At 37.6% G+C, this 17417-nt stretch overlaps 1 long non-coding RNA gene across 1 annotated transcript in view; it reads left to right on the forward strand.

Moving 5' to 3' along the window:
• The window catches only part of LOC134156868 (uncharacterized), an 80615-nt gene extending 65063 nt beyond the window's left edge, over window positions 1-15552 (forward strand). Inside the window, exon 3 of the long non-coding RNA XR_009962100.1 lies at window positions 15451-15552. This is a non-coding gene — a long non-coding RNA (uncharacterized LOC134156868). The remainder of the gene's footprint in view (window positions 1-15450) is intronic.
• The last annotated feature ends 1865 nt before the right edge of the window (window positions 15553-17417 follow it).

A 17417-nucleotide genomic window follows, 5' to 3' on the forward strand; every position in this document is an offset into this window, starting at 1 on the left:
AGGTCCTTTCCAACCCTAACTATTCTATGATTCTATGATTATGACAATCGTGACATATCTCTAATCAGGAAGTTAACAAGTCAAGGTGTCAATAATGGTGGTAGTCTGGCAGCATTGCACAATACTCTTGTTTATTCTGGCTTTTCTTGTCAATTGTAACACTGTAATGTGAAATATATTATGCAGGTCATGCTATACAAAATTAAATAGCATATAATAGCATTATTTGATTAATAATCCCTATATTCAGTAAAATATATGGGAGAATTGTGTTAAACCTCATAATTTATTGATCTCATAGCCGCAGTAGGATTTTAAATGCTACCATCCTGTTCCCTGTGTGCCTGTTTCAGGGAAGCATAGATTCACCAAATAGTCTATTTAAGTATATATAATTTACTATAATTAGACAAAGTCTTTTGCGGGTGTATTTCTAAAGAGAATTTAGACCTGTGTTTTATAACTGACCTAATGGGCATAACTGGTTGTGCTTCTTCTGTTTTCTCTGAATGTGACAGAAATCAAAACAGTCTCTTACACTAGGGCCAGTGCAAGGCTTTGAGAACTTGTGGGATCTGTTTAACATTGTCAGCCTTTACTATAGGCTATATTTATGTAATTTTCACTTACAGCTTGATCTACTAGTCTGCTAAACCTCTGTGGAAGCTGTGAGCAGAAGAGAGGGGGAGGCAGAAGGGACTCCTTTCATCTTAGTCAGGAAACATTATTCACTGAGCCAGCCTTGATTGCTATAAAATCTGAGATGGAGATACAGACAAATGATATTCTGAATGGCATATAAGGAATGATGGAAGGAAATGTTTCCTACTTATATCCCTTATCCCTAGTGTTTATTAATGTACTTTCTAGAGTACCATCCACTGAAGACATAATTTATAGACCAAAAAGGAAAGCAAATGCAAACAAATGCCTATCAACAAATGAATCACAATAACTATATTCAAACTATAGTATACACACTGCAACATAACAGAGGAGTTGACTAAATCCCACAGCTACTGATGCATGGACTATGTAGTTAATACTGAAGGGCACCTGTTTATACCCCTGCTTCCATGTGCTAAGGAAGCAGTCCTGCCATGAAGCCCAATGTCCCATTCCTTGCAAGACTGGGTATGTTCAAACTGTCCATATATTACATGTCAGGTCATAGCCAGGGAGGTGAACTACCCTCAGAGAAGCCTCTAGTGATCTCTTTCAGTCAGTCATATGATGTTTTCATTAGGTGAAATTGTAGGCCTCTGGGTTGTATCTTGCTTTTGTTTTCTGTGATGGCTGTTACGTTCTACTGAAAGTTCTACTGTCTTTATGGTAGCAGAGCTAGCTGAGTCATTTCATACAGATTTATTCCAGAGATGTTACATTCGGGAGTGAAGATTGAATATTGTCACAGAATTCAGTTTCTGCTTGCTCCTACCTTACTTACATTAGAAAACTTTTATTCTGGGGGACTGGCTATCACAGAGGCTATTCGCGATGAAATGTATGAAGCCATATTTGCAGAGAGTATAATGGAACAATTCGTCCATTGTGTAGAGAGAACAGTTTCCTGCCATCTTGCTTTCTAGCCATTTCTAATTGTATTCATTTCAGTGAAATGAATATTAATGGTTCTCCTGTATTTAATAGTTTGTTCCTGATTTATTTTCCCCTTCAATTAATTTCTCCTTTCATTTAATTGATTTATAGATATTTTACTTCATGCAAGTTAATTAAATCCTTTTCCTTTTAGAAGGAAAAAATTTCAAAGGATAAATGTTATTTTAACAAGTATAATGAGGGCACGCAGCAGCTTGAAAATGAGTTTACCCTTTTCTGGAAGTGGTGTGGGCAAGCCTCTTTTATTTTGTAATACTCCAAATATTCCATCAGCAAAGGTATGAGTTACTAACATATCCAAATCATTTACATATTCTGATCTGCTGTGTCATGCACAGCTAATGCAATAATGTCTGTACTAGAGACAAATGTTACTCCTGTCCTAGGCTAAGTGTTTTTGGTTATTAAGGTCAATGAGAAAATGTTTATAAGTACTAAGATCAGAAGTATAATCACTCTGAATGCCAGGGGTGTAAACAGTCTTAAGTGTATTTTCTTCATATGAAGGATATACCTAAAACTGTCATGAATACATTTCAGCAACAATATAAAATAAAGGTCTGAATATGTGAGTTTATAATCCCACAGAGGTAAAACTGACTTTTAAATAGGTCTCAACCACTGATATAGAAATGCTAAATTCACACTAATGGCATGAATAGTGACTTTATAGAAGAGACATGTTTATCACAGGAATACTATAGACATTTAAAATAACAATATGTTATACAAATGACATGGGTTGTTAATAAGAAAGTCCTTTAAAATTGTCCTAAAAAGTTCTCCTCAAGAAAAGGGCTACTGTGAAAAGCTTTTCCATTTCTGCGTTACTTGATTGCTAACATCTTTTCAAAGTATGTGCTTTTCTTCCCAGTGATTATAGTACCAACAAAGACAAAATCAATAGCTTAAAACTGGTAAAACCTTGGAACTGGCAAAATCTTACAACTGGTGGTTATCTGATTTACACCAGTGCAAATAAGGAATAGCCATTCTACTGTTAGTGAGGCTGAACTTAATTTTATGTAACTTCAGAACTGTTTATGTACAGAATAATGCAGGAGGTTTTGTTGTTTAGTGAGGATAAAACTGAAGTCATTTTACCTGCATACGTTTGTTGATAGAGATGTACATAGATTAAAAAAAATAATTCGCATTTAATAGCTCTGTTATACTCCAGGTATTCAACCCAATTTACTCTTCTCTTTGGCACTAACCATATGCCCATGATTCTCCTACAGTAACCTAGGACATGTACAGTGTGCCTTTATCCCTACTTAAGGAACTATGACCTATCAAAAGGCAGCTATATTAGGACTAATTAAAGTATAGAGAGAAATTATTTGAGTTTGTACCAATAGAACTGCCCTCAGGTTTGTGTGAGTGTCAGCTCCACAAATACAAATGATGTCTTTTCCTTGGGGTTTTCACGCATGTAGCTGCATCAATACCTGACTGACAAATTCAGAATGAGAAGCAAGACCTGTGGTCTCAATCAATAAAATGCAAGCTGTTGTTGAAGATTAGAATATTGTGAACAATGAAAGTATCCTCTCAAAACAAAACTCAAAACAAAGAGAATATTATTTTTTCAAAACTGTAATGGTCTAGGTATTTCCAAAGGCATCTTTACTTTTTCTGTTAACTGAGACCTTTTGTAACACAACCATTTTCTCCTTTGAGAGATTGACGCTTCCTGGAATTTATAATACATCACATCCTATTATTGTAGCTGTTATTTTTCTCCCCTTTCTTTTCAGCTGTACAAAATTATACCTTTTTTTTTTGTTAAAATAGCTGCTTTGTAGCTACATACAGCAAAAGGATTTTTATTTTTTTTTCTGCAAAGAACTACAAGGCAGTAGAGAGCTGAAACAAGTATTCTTTCTTTGCCTGGTTTCACTATGCTGATGGTTAAATTCATGCTCTAAAGAATGATATTTAGGCAGCTGCTGTTTACAATTACCCATTAACTTGGAAACCAAAATCTACTTATTTAGCAGAAAATAGCTTTCTTCTTTATGTACACACATTAGTTTATTTGTTAAACACAATATGAAGGCTGCATTAGTAGCAGTAAAATTAAAGAGGATTTAAGATTTTGCCTTATCATAAGTCATGGGAATGGATTGCTGCTAAGTTCCCAAATTGTGCTGGTATTTTAGAAGGACTTTGTGCAGTATCAGCAGTTAGTACATTCCCTCCAGCCCCATTGCTTTTTCCATTCTTTTTTAAAAAAGTTTTAAGATGCTTTTTTTAAAGATTTTTATGTAGCCAAATTATGCTGTAGAAAAAGATGACAGCAAAGATCCTGTGTGCACAGATGAGCTGATTCGATGCATTGCTGATGGGCCCCTGCTAAGCTGCCAGACTGTGAGCTGTGACAGTGTAGCGTGGGCACAAATCCTGCTGATGGTGCTGCTGGGAGAGTGGCAGGGCTGAGCCCTGATCCTGGAGCACACCTAGCAGAGCCTGCAGCCCCATCTTTTTGACTTAGCTGCAGGAAGCAGTCCCTCCCTTCAGCTCCCTGACGCTAACACACATGAAGCAAATACTGATTTTGTACTTTTAAACATTTGGGAAGCCAAATGTTGACCCTAAGGTTGCTGCACAACTGGCAGGTGTTTTTGCTAACCTCAAAATGTTTTGTAAACCTGGGAAAAAACCTATTTTTCTATATGGATTGTTTGCATATTTAGAAATTACAAATAATCAGCTATAGTACATGCTAAAATGTGTAAGAAGTGAAAGCTAGATAAAAAACCTGTATAAAAAGCCCACTAGCTCAAAGAAGAACTATATTTGAAGAGAAATTTAGGCCAAGTCTAAAGAAGGGCCCCTGGACACTGTGACCCTAGAGTTTTGTGGCAGGGCTAAATCCTGGCTTCATGTTGTAAAAATTCCTATTTCCCGGCACAGTGAGTGGGAAACATGGGATATGTGCCCTGACTGCTAAACCCAAACCCCAAAATACTCTTTGGGGCACTGCCTAAAACCAGCATGGAGAACAGTTTAAAGTGTGTTGGGGAGCTCCTTACAAGGAGGAAGTCTTGTTAGCTTTGCATCAAGGCTCTGGCTTCTCAGTTCCATCACAGCCAGCCACAGGAAAAGGCTGATTCCAAGCTACAGCTCAGATCCAGTCCTCACCCTGTCATGCATAATTCACTCAGAGCTACAGGGGGAAATTACTATTTTGGTTTGAACTGCTCTGTCATTCTGAATTTTGGGGGCTGGTGAGTGTGACTGGGGAAAGGCTGTGAAAAGACCTTGCAAATGGTAAGTGTTGGCTGTTCTCTTTCAATTAACTTCACCTTTTTTTTTCAAAACAAAACAAACTCTACTGTTGTTGAAAAGGGAGCTTTGGGGAGATGGTTCTCCCCACAGCAGTCATCAGGAGGCAATACTGGGATTCATTTCCTTCCTCCATATCTATGTTGAATGTAGATTCAAGTCTGTCTTCCTCAGAGAATATCCTAGATCCAGGCTGTAACAGTTATCCTTAATTTACTTCAGACATTATTAAAGCAGCAGAGTATAGTGATGTAGAGGTTAGGAAGAACACAGACTTGATGGATTGAGGCACCTACTTTTTTTGCAATAACAACAGAATAAATTGTGTTAGTGCCACATATCTCCAGTACATTCTATATGCTCTTTTTCTCCCCAGAGTGTTTCCAAACTCTGTACATCTGTATACCGCAGGGCTGGCCTTAAAAATGTGACAATAAGTCTCTCAAATCAGACACCATTCACTAGCTTCCATCACATGCTCACAGCAGTGCCTTCGCACATATATGGAGCTGTAGCAAGGCTGCTTTCATGCTCCAAATTCATCATTGCAGACCATGTGGTCCGGCTGGTCTGTGCATGAGTTGAAAAAGTGATAACATTCTGCAGCTGGTGACTTGCCACTTAGCAGACATAATTCTAACTAAAGGAACATCACTAAAATTTACATTCCTCCTACACATCTGATCCAAGGTGTAAAATTTGTCTTCAGACAAAGGAGAAACAACTTCAGAGATCTGCATTATGTGCCCTAGGACCTATTATGGTGCATAGAACCATGTAGTTAAGACAAAAGGCATTCCTCTACCTCAGGCTGTAATTACATGTCTTCTTCCAATACCAGGAGTGTTCATAGCCAACTTCTGCCACAGTGATTGGTCTACGTACTCTATGCAAAGCCATGTCACAGATTACATGATATCTGGTCAAGTGCTGTGTAATTCTGAGGGGAAGATGGGAAATGTGATCAAGGTATATTTGATTAGCACAGATAAATTCTGAAAAATGATTTCTATGTAGAACAGGAGAAGGCAGAGATCGAATATTCATATACACAGAGGCAGATATAGAAAGATATTTCAGAGCCACCAGTACATCTGTTATTTATTCTCCTGTCACACAGCAAAACGGGCAGGTTACCAGGATGACTAAAGGCTGCTCCTGAGCAACCTCAGGCAGCCTTCAGTAGCCCAGTTTAACAAAAAATTCTGTTCAGATCAGAGGTATGAGGTGAGAACAGCTGATGAGAGAGTGTCAGGACCTAAAGGAGATCCTGGGTTATCTCTGACTTCACGGTGTCAACATACCTGAAAGAAGCTGAATTTCTCACAGGCTTGCTTCTTTGCTTATTGATGGGGCAAGAGGTGAGGCCAGGGAAGACTCTCTGTTTGCCATGCAAATTAGTGCGTTAATTGTCAACAGGACTAAGAGTCAGAAGGGTAAGAAACCTCATGAAAAATTTAATGCAGTTGATCCCGTAGGCTTTGAGCTGCTGGTTTGGCTCAGGAGAATTTCTGGAGGGGAAGTCTTTAAAGAGATATGGGAGAGCAAAACAAGAGCAAACAAAACCAGTGATAAGGTATTGTGAGCAGGTAACGGTGGGTTAAGGTGATTTCAAGTCACTGAGGGATGATCAAGAAATGCATCAAATTCACCACGAAGAAAACTGTCACCCAGAGCTCCAGCAATGACAAAGGTCAATATAGGCAGTGTAAGATCAGCGCTGGTTTTAACATCTTTGTGCTCTTGTCTGTAATACATAAAGAACACTGAGCTGTAGCAATAGTGGTAGCTATACCAGCTTTTGGCAAAAGAACTGGTCTGTAAATTTTTCTAACCACTATCTTGCAGAAGTAGATTGGTGATGTTGTCACAGACCTTCAAAGATTAAATAAAAAGGTTTGAGAAATCCTCCATACAGGCGTAATTATGGGTTTTGTGGGGGAAAAGGGGAGAGTGGAAGAAAGAATGAAAAATGCGATTTCACTTCTCTGTGATTTTTGTAATGTTTCCTGGTATTCCAGTGATTTATAGAAACAGCGACAGTCATCAGAAATTGGCAAGAGTACAGGAAGAATAAGCTGATGAAAGATGAAATTAATAGCAGTCATATATGCTCAGGGGATCAATGATGTATTGGTGCTGTTTCATTTTCAATGTCACATGCTGTGCCAGTGCAGTAGGCCAGATGATATCTAAAGACACTGATCTATAATCTACTCTGTTACCTCAATGCTTTGCTGATATTTTACTGAGGGCTTGACTATGCTGCAGCTTAAAACAGAACTTTGCCGACTGCAGGAAAAAGATACAAAAGACAATTTCTGGTGCTTTGTACAGAGAAAGAGGCTGCTGGATTTAATCATTACTCATAATCCTCTCAAACCAGTGAAGCTCGAAACAGAAGTGAGAGAAAATGACAGAGACCTTCCCTTGGTAAAGGATTATAGCCATCACATTGTGGTGTGTGCTCCCACAGATCCAGCTCCTTCACATTCCCATTAACCCTGCAGGAGGAAGGGACTGTACCATGACAGAGGAAGGCACAACAGGTTGCAGACAGGGGTACTTAACACTAAATGAGATGCTCTGCTCCATGGTGGCATGCATTTCCAGACCACTTTTAGTGCAGAAGACCCCCACTCATCTTGTCAAATCTGATGAATTGTTTCTGTTGGGTTATTGCACTTCTTGCCAAAGAACTGTTCCTGATTTTGGATACTTTTCCTGCTTGATGGACTGCATATGCTGTCTGATCACAGCCTTGGCCAGTCAGATACTTTTGCTGCCTGATCCCACACCACCCAGCCCTGCTGCTGTCAGATTGTGTTGTTTTAATAATCAATTGCTTTCTTATCCATTCTGTTCATGATATGCCATTTTCTATTCATGTTGTCTGGTCCTGAGGCTCTCATATAATTCCTTGGTGCCTATTTTGGATGTTTTATTGTACTGCAGCTGCCCCATAGTTATGCTTTCTAAGTCCTTACTGTCTAAGCAAACAGCTGCATAGCCTTCTGTTCCTAAGTTCCAGCTGTCTGATCAGCTGTTTTTGTAAAGTTAGCCTTTCCATGGTCTAATCCCATTGTCAGTAGCTGTAGGATCACTTCTTTTGCACAGATGATCTAGTTGTGTAATTATACATTTCATATATCACCTCGTTAATACTTCGAGATTGTTCCAAATATCTGAATATCTTCCTCTCTCTACTTTATTGCTTTTCTCATGTTTAATTTAAGTGTGCCCTGATCACATTCCATTTATCCAGCTAATTCCTCTTTCCTTTCTGATTTCTTATCAGCTGCTCTTTAGCATCTATTTTTACTTTCACAGCTTCTGCTTGTCAAAGATTCTGATGTGTGAGTTGCTATTCCAGCAGCCCCATGTCTACCACCATCCATTTAATCATCTCTATTGTCTGCTGCTTCTGCTGTTCAATCAGCAGTGATTTTTTTTCTTTTGTGCAGGCCTGCAATGATCTGATCAGTACTCTGTCATATGAATGCCCCTGGTTATCATTCCTACTGGTTAATCATCCCCAGGAACTCTGTTCATGCACAGTCTTGGATAATTATCTGCTCATGCCGTTTTGGTGACTTTCTGGAGCCTACAGAGTGAGGTTACACAATTCTCAGAAGCACATGCTTGGACCTTATACTGAAATAATGATATTGCTGGACTTCATGGTGTGTATCCTGGAGTTAAGTATATAAATGGATAGTTAGCTAAAAGTTTTGCAGACAGCTGAATTTCACTGTGCAGTAGTCAATAAAAAGTTCTCATCCTCTCCCTTCTATTATATTGTTCCCTTTCACATAGTCCTCTATTTCTGTGCTAAATATGAAATGGTTCTTCATTAACCAAGAACACATACGTCAAGGCTATGATGTTCATCGTTCAGCTCATGTTTCCCTCTAGGTACTTATCGACCCAGCACAGTTAGACTGATCCCTGGTTCACTCCTGTATTATAATATGAAATAAAAGGACAATACTCAACTGATGTAGATTATCCCAGTTCACTGACTTCAGTGGACCCCAATAATTAAAACAGTCAGCTCATAGTCTCTGGAGGAGAAGACACATGCTGTGACTAAAGAACATTGTCTCCTGTTGCTGGCTGAGAAATGTAGATTGATTATCTTTGCTTTCCAGAAAAGGATTAGGAATTAGTTGAGAACAAAAGCACATTATACTCTTACTAAGAGCTTTAAAAGGTATCAGACAGGGAGATGCATATTTCACAGCCATGCAAAAATCTGTGAAGTTCTGTACAGGGGCAATCTATCTTTCCTTCCTTAAAGAATTTTGTCCCTCACATATATCTTAGGAGAAGGCCTAGGAGGCATTTGGTGCTTTACCTCTCAAGGTATGACTGCCTGGGTTACAACGCTGATTTATTCTTGAAAAGTTTAAATCAACTTAAATTGATAAATTTGCCCTCTGCTTGTCCCACATACAACTGGTATGCCATAACCTGTCTCATCTTGCAGCTGCTTAGGGGGCAAGCAGTCAGGACTTCTCTCAATCTGAGCAAATTTTCAGAGCTATGCGTGTGAAAGCAAAAAGTATTCCGAGTATTTCATTAACAGTTTTAATACCTGGGGAAAGGAAAATAGGATTAAGAGACTTAAATTGGTTGAAATTAATCAATCTGCTGAAATAACTTGGAGGGATGCAAAAAACAGAGTTAGCAAGTTTTACAGAGGGAGGGTGGATGAGACAGCTCCCTCAAGTACCTTCCAGTCCAATTCTTTATGATTGCCTTCAAATTGAGTAAACTGTGATTTATGAAGCTTTATAGAAGCTATTAAATTTCCACATAGCCTCCCACATGCTTATATATTTACCCAAATCTTCCAGATTTCTAAATTCTGTAAGATTAGAAGCATACAAAACCAGGTAGAAAGTTACTTTATGCCATATTTTTCAGAATTTGGAGACATGTTTGAACTTATGTGGGTTTTTTTTCCCAAATGCATGTATAGTTAGAGTAAAATAATTTTAGAATTTAGAAAAACATAATTTAAGAATCTGGATCTGTACAGCACTGTGAGAATTTTTTTTTTTTTAAAGAAGGAAAAAGGGGATTTGTAAATATAAGATAGGGCTTTTGTTATCAGTATCTTTTTATGTTGAAGCAGTAGATAACCTAATTATTCTAATATCATTCATAGGATCCTTCATGGTGTCATGATTGTCAATAGTGACACCCTATGCTTGTTTTATCTTTTGATAGCACTGACTTGGCTATGACAACTATACTAGATATTGCATCCACTTACACAGACAGGCTTCCAATACATCTCTCAGATTCCAGAGTGTACTACAGCAGGAAATCGTCATCCTTTCCATCTATTCTTCTTATGCAGTCTCTGTAGGTTATAGACACTTGGGTACTTCTGGGTGCTGTTTTCCTTATCAGCTCAGCTCTTTTAAAATAGTTTCATAAACAGGCTTAAGTGCTCTGACATTAGGTTGTTAAGAACCTGTTAATGTAAGGTATATTTCAAGATTTTTTTCAGGTTCAGTACTTAGAACCATTGGATGTTAAGTTCTCATTGCAAAAACCTTCAAGGTATTTTGATTTTACTTATACTGGGCATGATTCTAAGGCAAAAAAACCCACAAAACCAAACGGTAACATCTCTTTCCTGCTCAGCTTGCTAATACTCAAAATTCCTTTTACTTTACACCCTTAATTTTACAGTTGTGATTTTTCTGTTTCTTTAGGTAAAGATAAATGCATCTTATGTTAAATTTAATGGAATGCTATGCAGCTAAGCATGACAATTAATACTGTCTATCTAGACCCTGGTAAAATAAACCTGGGTATTAAAGTCTGACAAACAATGTAATGTGCTGAACCCTGTAGTTTCTTGAGATATCAAACCTAAATGAAGAACTGTCTTCTGTAGGTTTCCTCAAACGTGTTAAAGGCATTCAAAATTCCAAAGAGAATTACAACAGCATGTCAGATCTGACTATGCCTGTAAGCCTCTGTATGTTTCATTATCTCAGTTTTTGTAAACCCATTGGGTAGCATGGGGAACACTCTCAGCAGGATGCTATCTGCGTATACTGCTGATAGCCATGAACACTGCATGCATTTGTGGAAGTTTAAATACTTTATTTTAGAAACACAGCATTCTGAGCAAATCTACTTATTTATTTATTTATTTATTTATTTACCCGCCTGGGATTTAGTAATTTTTCATTAGATTAAAAAACAGTGAAATTAATGTAGTAATTTAGTATAATGATAATGTTTAAGCCCTGGAGTTGCTTCATAAGCCTGATCCAATACTCTAAGCCGATCATGGGAACGGTGACTTTACTGAAGACTTTGAGAGATTCATGGACCACCATAGAGCTGGCACTATCTTTTCCAACACATGCTTAGATATTAATTTATCAGAAGAGGACAGCAATTTTTATCTGCCCATAAGAATATTTTCAAGAAAGTATTCTCTATTGTAGAAGGCATTTACTAGGATAAAGAAGAATACCATGCTATTTATATTTAATCAATTTGCAATTGAATAAAACCAGTGAGCCACATACCTCATTTACTCCATATGAATTAGGAATGGATACAGTTAAGCCAATATAATAATCCAGGAAAAATTGTTCCTTATGTATTTGGGGGGATACATTTGTTCAAATACACCTTTAAGTCTGTAAAGCAGTTTCTGATAAGCTTACCATATCTATGTTAGACCTGAATCTTTGCTTAATGCCCACAAAAGTCACAATAGAAAGCAATGGTGAGGATTTATAGAGTTTAGTAATAATTATAAATACTTAGCAGGATAAGAAGGTGAAAAGAACTCCACAGGTTTCTTTTGAGACTTTCCACACACTAAATTCCTTATTACCAACAGAATAAAAAAGAAATAACAAACTTAGATATTCTCCTCTCTCCCTGTCTCACAGCTAATTCAAAGTGAAGCTGTTAACACTCAAGAGTACAATCTCTAGTTACTGGATTAACTACAGAAGACTTGCTGTGGATTTTAAATTCTCTTGGGATATTTTTAAGTCTGGTGGTCAGTAATATTGCCATCTGTTTTGTGAGCTGATGGGTAGTTCTTACTGAAATCATTAAAATTTTGAAAACTACATTGCCTGCTACCAAGGTTCATAAAAAGAGGGTTTTTAAAAGCAAAATCTGCTCGTACTTTACTGTTCACATCAGAAACAACATTCAGTTATTTCTGTACCTCCCACATATGTCATCGGTAAACAGCTGGTCTGGGAAAGCAAAATGAACAAACTGCCTATGCAGATCACATAAACTAAATGAAAGTTGCTGCTATAGATCTTCATGTTACAGAAACTTTCCAGCAAATAGAAGTCTTGAAATAACACTTGTTCTAAAAAAAAAAGTCATAAAATTTTATCTGATGCAGGAAAAATAATTGATCAGAATTTGCTGCTGCTGTTAACTTGGCATTCTCTGTAGCCTGAAAGGCTCATCTGCATTCCACTCTCTATAGAAATAAAACCTGATTTCATTGGGAATACTGTTAAACACATGCCAAGAATTGCCCTAAGGGGGGAAAAATACCAAAATGTGGACTAATTTGTAGATTACTCAGTCCTCTCTTATTCTGAAATAGATGTCTTTTCATTTCTTTTTAAAACCCTATAGGATGAGGTTGTTTTCCATCTGTATTGCTGGCAGGAATCAGGCAGACTTGCTGAGACTCAAATAATTTCCAGACAGATTTGCATGCAGCATTTAATTTAGTATTTTCAATCAATAGAATTGTCAAGTTCTGGCTGATGGTCCCTTTAACTACAATTAGTTCAAACCATGTGCTCTTTGGCTTGGGATTCGTTGTCTCTCTACTTCATTTCATGTATTTTTCAGTGATCTCAATGCTCTCCTACTTTTTTCATCTTAGGACTCGTGCCTCAGCTGCTGTCTGTGGTAAACATTTTGGCGTATATCAGTTTAGAGTGGATAGCTGTATTTTAATTATGTACTGTGCCACGAAGGCGTTGTTCCTGTACTTCCTCTGAATTCAAATTTGGTTTATGGCCAAAGAATAAATTACTTTGGATTTTAAGAAACGAAATCTTTTAAAAGTCTCCTAAGGTTCAAAGGGGTTATGTTTCACAGTTGATTCATATTTATTACCTGTGTATTGGTGTTTGTCAGTCAGGAAAATAAACTGATATTTTAACCATGGAGAAGCAGAAAACACAAAAAGGTGAAAGATTATTCTGTAGTCCCAAAGAGGGATGATCCTGTTCTTATGATTATGAGCAGTTATGAGGAAAACTGCCTGACATCCTCTGTACTGAGCAAATCTAGAGAACTGGCTGAAGGGGTAAAAACATACAGGAATTATAGGAATTTAATACTTTTAACATGCAGAAATGTTAACATTTTTAGCCTGGATTGGTATTTCATGAGATAACAGAGAGATATCTAGGAATTAACATAGGCTAAGAAAAATAGTAACAGACACTCAGAAAAGTGTAATATTCAGTTCTCTAACCATAGGGATTTTTAATATATCTGTCACTCAAAATATGATTTTTTTTTATTTGCATCATGCTTGAAAAAATATACCTTATGGACTGCTAAATTAGAGGAAGAACATCAGTCGTGAGCTGCTCAGTAATGCAGCAGCTACTAAATGGCTGTCTTAGATCTTCGGCCCAGTATGTTGTTTTCAGGTTCCACTTGCAGGAATGAAATATATCTTTTCTGGTGTATTATATGTCAGTACCACTGCTGCAGTGTGAACATACTTTCCCACCTTCACTAGAGAAAGATCTCTGAAGCTGTGTTATACCAGCTGGTGTGCACAGTGCCCACTGACATGACTGAGAGAACTGCTGGTGAAAACAATCTGACTGCACATGAAAAAAGAGAAATGAAAGTGATTATTTTCTTTTCTCCTCTTTACTCTGTCCCTGTTTGGAGATTAGTTTTGGATCTCACCTTCAAAAACTTAGTTATCAAAAGCATACATATTTTAGATTCCATTTGTGCAGAGCAGGAAAGTTGCTCTCAGTACATTTCCACTCAGGAGAGCTTTGCAATTTCCCTGATACCAAATCCCTGAATGTATTGATCACCTCTGAACCTGATCCTTTTCATCTTCTGGGTGAAAAGCTAACCTTATTTTTCCTAAGGCAATTTCATCTAGTACACGTGTATGTGCCATTAATATTAGCAGCTCACAAGTGTATTCTTGTGAGATTACACTACTGACTATTAAGTAAAGGCAGATCAGCTAAATATTTATTCTTTAACAAGTTTTTTTTTTCCCTAATCTGTCAGATAAAATTCCTAAAAGTCAATGCTTGTGCAGCAAGAGTCAAGATATCAATTTAAGACACTTTAGGTCAAATATAGTAGAAGAATTGTTATAGCTAACTGTTTGTTATACTTGTGTAAACTATGAATACTAGAGAGACCTTCTCAGGAAGACAAGTTTTGTAACTAAATTTTTATGTTTATTGGTTTTGTCCTGAAACCATAAAGTTTACTTCTTCATTTATAGCCTGCATCCATTGTTTATGTGATAGACCTTATTCCTTTGGTTACTTTTGCATGCAATGCTCCCACATTGCAGTTGCTTCCTGTAATGCTTCTTCAAACTCTGACTTTGAAGGGTCTTAAAAACACTGCCTAGCTTCACTGAAATCAGAAAGGAAGAACTGTTGCAAAACTTTTGTCTGGTTTACAAATTTCTAGGACTTACTGTGTAACAGACACACCATTATAAAAAACATTGCTGTATCCTCATACTTCAATAGTAGAACCCTAATTTCACTGTTATTTCCAGAATCCAAATGCTTAGACAATAAATGTTTGTCTGTTCCTGTGCAAATCCTATTTAACTTAGGTGTTGATACCCCACCAAGTGAGTATATAGAACAATAACCCGCAGAGTTAGGTATACTGCTGTGACACGGCAGCAGACATCACTGTTCATACCCCCAGAGCTGATTAAAGGGGTAGGCCATACACTTCATAAGGCCATGCGTTGCAGTGTACATCCATCCTCATGGCAGTTTCATCATACTAGAGTTAGTTCTCCAAACAACAGTGAACTTGGAGGAGATCCAAGACTCCCTTTAGTTATCATACTGCCTTTTCTTTTTTCTTTTCCAAGTATTTTACCTTGTGTGCTCAGAGGTTTCCTTTCATTCCCCCCCCCCCGAATTACACATCATTGACAAGCTGGATGAAGTAGGAAGAAAAGAACTTGGAAGAGGTCTTGTCTATTGAGTACTGTTGGGAAGATGACTAGCAAATGCTAGTTGTGTCCTGAGGAGGTCTTTGAATGTGTTTTTAATGCCATAAATGTGAAGCTGGAGAATGTTAGGCAATCTTCTCCTGTGAAAACTTTTATTTGAAATCAGTATATACCCATGGCATTTTTTCTCTGTCACTTAACTGGACTTTTTCAACCAATTCTACTCATGTAAGAAATTGTGTGTTCCTTTTCCCCATGTCTTCTCCCAGCCCATTTGATACATCTCTGATTTGTTGATCTTTTCTTTTTAATTCTTTCAGGTGTGATGGGCAGCAACATTTCCTCAAATTTTAACCTTTGGAGTTATTGCTGCCCTATGCCAAAGTATCCTTAAACCAGATAATATCACTTTTGAGCTTTCTTTGAGAGGCTGCTAGTGTTGGAAGGGAGGCATTTTATGGGATTAAATAGAAAATCAATAGGATAAACAATCCTTTATCTAGCATGTTTATTTTTATTTCCTGATTGTATCTCTCTTTCTGCAAATTGCCTGAGGCAGAAAATGTGAATCTCTAAGATTAACTTTTCAGTGTGTGGCAAAGAATAGACAATTAGAATTCTTGTGAAAAATTTTTGGAAGAACTAAAGCTTAGAAGTTATGGGGCAGAAACATAAATCTTGAGTATCAAGTCTGAATCTAGTATGCTATGTAGATACCATTCATATTAAGGTTGTGTGTGGAACCCAAAGGCAGTGTAATTTTGAGAAGTCAGAAAGATTCTGGAACGAAAGGCTGAGCAGGAAGAAACCAGCCAGATGCTTATTTCCTATCTGTAGCTTTAACACAGCGCTCTCAGAGGTACAAAGCTCATCATGGTCTTGACAGTCACTGCAATAACTGCTAATTTCTTACTGCGTCTTTAGAACCATAGAACCCTGTTTTCATTCAAGCCTTTTCTTGGAAGCCTTTTCAAAATTCTTTATGAATCTAAAGAAGGCGGGGGGAGACGTAGGGTATTTGTCTCAGGGCTTTTATTTTTTGACTTATTTTCCACCATGTGCAGAACATTTTTTTCATGACTGAGTACTTTTCTTCGCTACAAAGGTTTAGCAGTAAAAAAGCCAACTATTTCAAAATCAGTCATTTATTAGGCAACGCTTGGCTTGCTTTATTTGCTCTGTACATGAAAAGCTCTCATACTGTTTATATTTCTTCAATGAAACATTCTGCAAGCCTCAGGTAGGTACTCACAAATTCAGCGTATTCATTATGTGTGACCTTATACTCAAGCTGTTGTAATGGGTCACCTGAGTCACATTGTTCCACTTTTATTGCTCCAGTTCCATGATTGGATGCTACAAACTGTATATGTTGCTTTTCCAAAAATGAGTTTTGTTTGGGGACTTATTCAGTTATCCATACTCAGTAAAATCAGCTGCTGCAGCTGCACTAGTGGGGGGCTGTACTTGTGCCAGGGACTCCGTCAGGGAGTCAAGACTTGCTAGGTCAGGTAGAGAAATGCAATAATTAGCTTTGAGCCTAAATCTGGTTCTTAAGCTTCAGCTACAGCACAGGGGAGAGATGCCCAGCAAGGAATGACTTGAAAGTAATCACAGCCATGTCACCAAGTCTCCTCACAGCAAACTATGATTCAGGGTCTCAGCAGCAGTGCTGCGCCCAGAACCATAACAGCCCCAGGGATCAATGGGGCTTACACATGTTGTCAAAATGGAGACATGGTGACCGCTTCCCATGGGTGGCTGTGGCTGTTGTTTGGATCTGCTATTATAAGTAATTATTGTCTCAAATTTTGATCAGCAGTGCTTGGTATCATTTACAAATATATCATGAGTCAGAATGAACCCTGAGGAGAACTATGACTTTTTTAAACTTAAAGAAACCATTTGGGAAATACTATTTCAGTCCGATTACTTAAGGAAAAATCCCCACTTTTCTATATATAAGAAGAAATTATGTATTCTTTGCTTAAAATCTGTTTAACATAGTACCTATTTAATATTCTTCTTGTCAAATTTTACCATCCTTGTAAAGACTGAGACTGAGCTCCTCCATGTCCTCTTACATTTATCACTCCGTCCTAATTCACAGCAGGCAGCGGCTCTTGGATTCTGTTGAAATACTGACAAAAACCTCACTCATTTCCAAATTTAACAATGGATATTGTTTGATGGAGTAACTTGGGCAGTTAGAATGCTAAATGATTACTAACACTGAATCGGAGTGAATATCCAAATGTGTGACGGGGCTTTGGAAAAAAAGAAGAAA

This window comes from Pezoporus occidentalis, unplaced genomic scaffold (genome assembly GCF_034315485.1).
Source record: "Pezoporus occidentalis ecotype Australia unplaced genomic scaffold, CSIRO_AGI_Poc_V1 ctg91, whole genome shotgun sequence".
Taxonomy (NCBI): domain Eukaryota; kingdom Metazoa; phylum Chordata; class Aves; order Psittaciformes; family Psittacidae; genus Pezoporus; species Pezoporus occidentalis.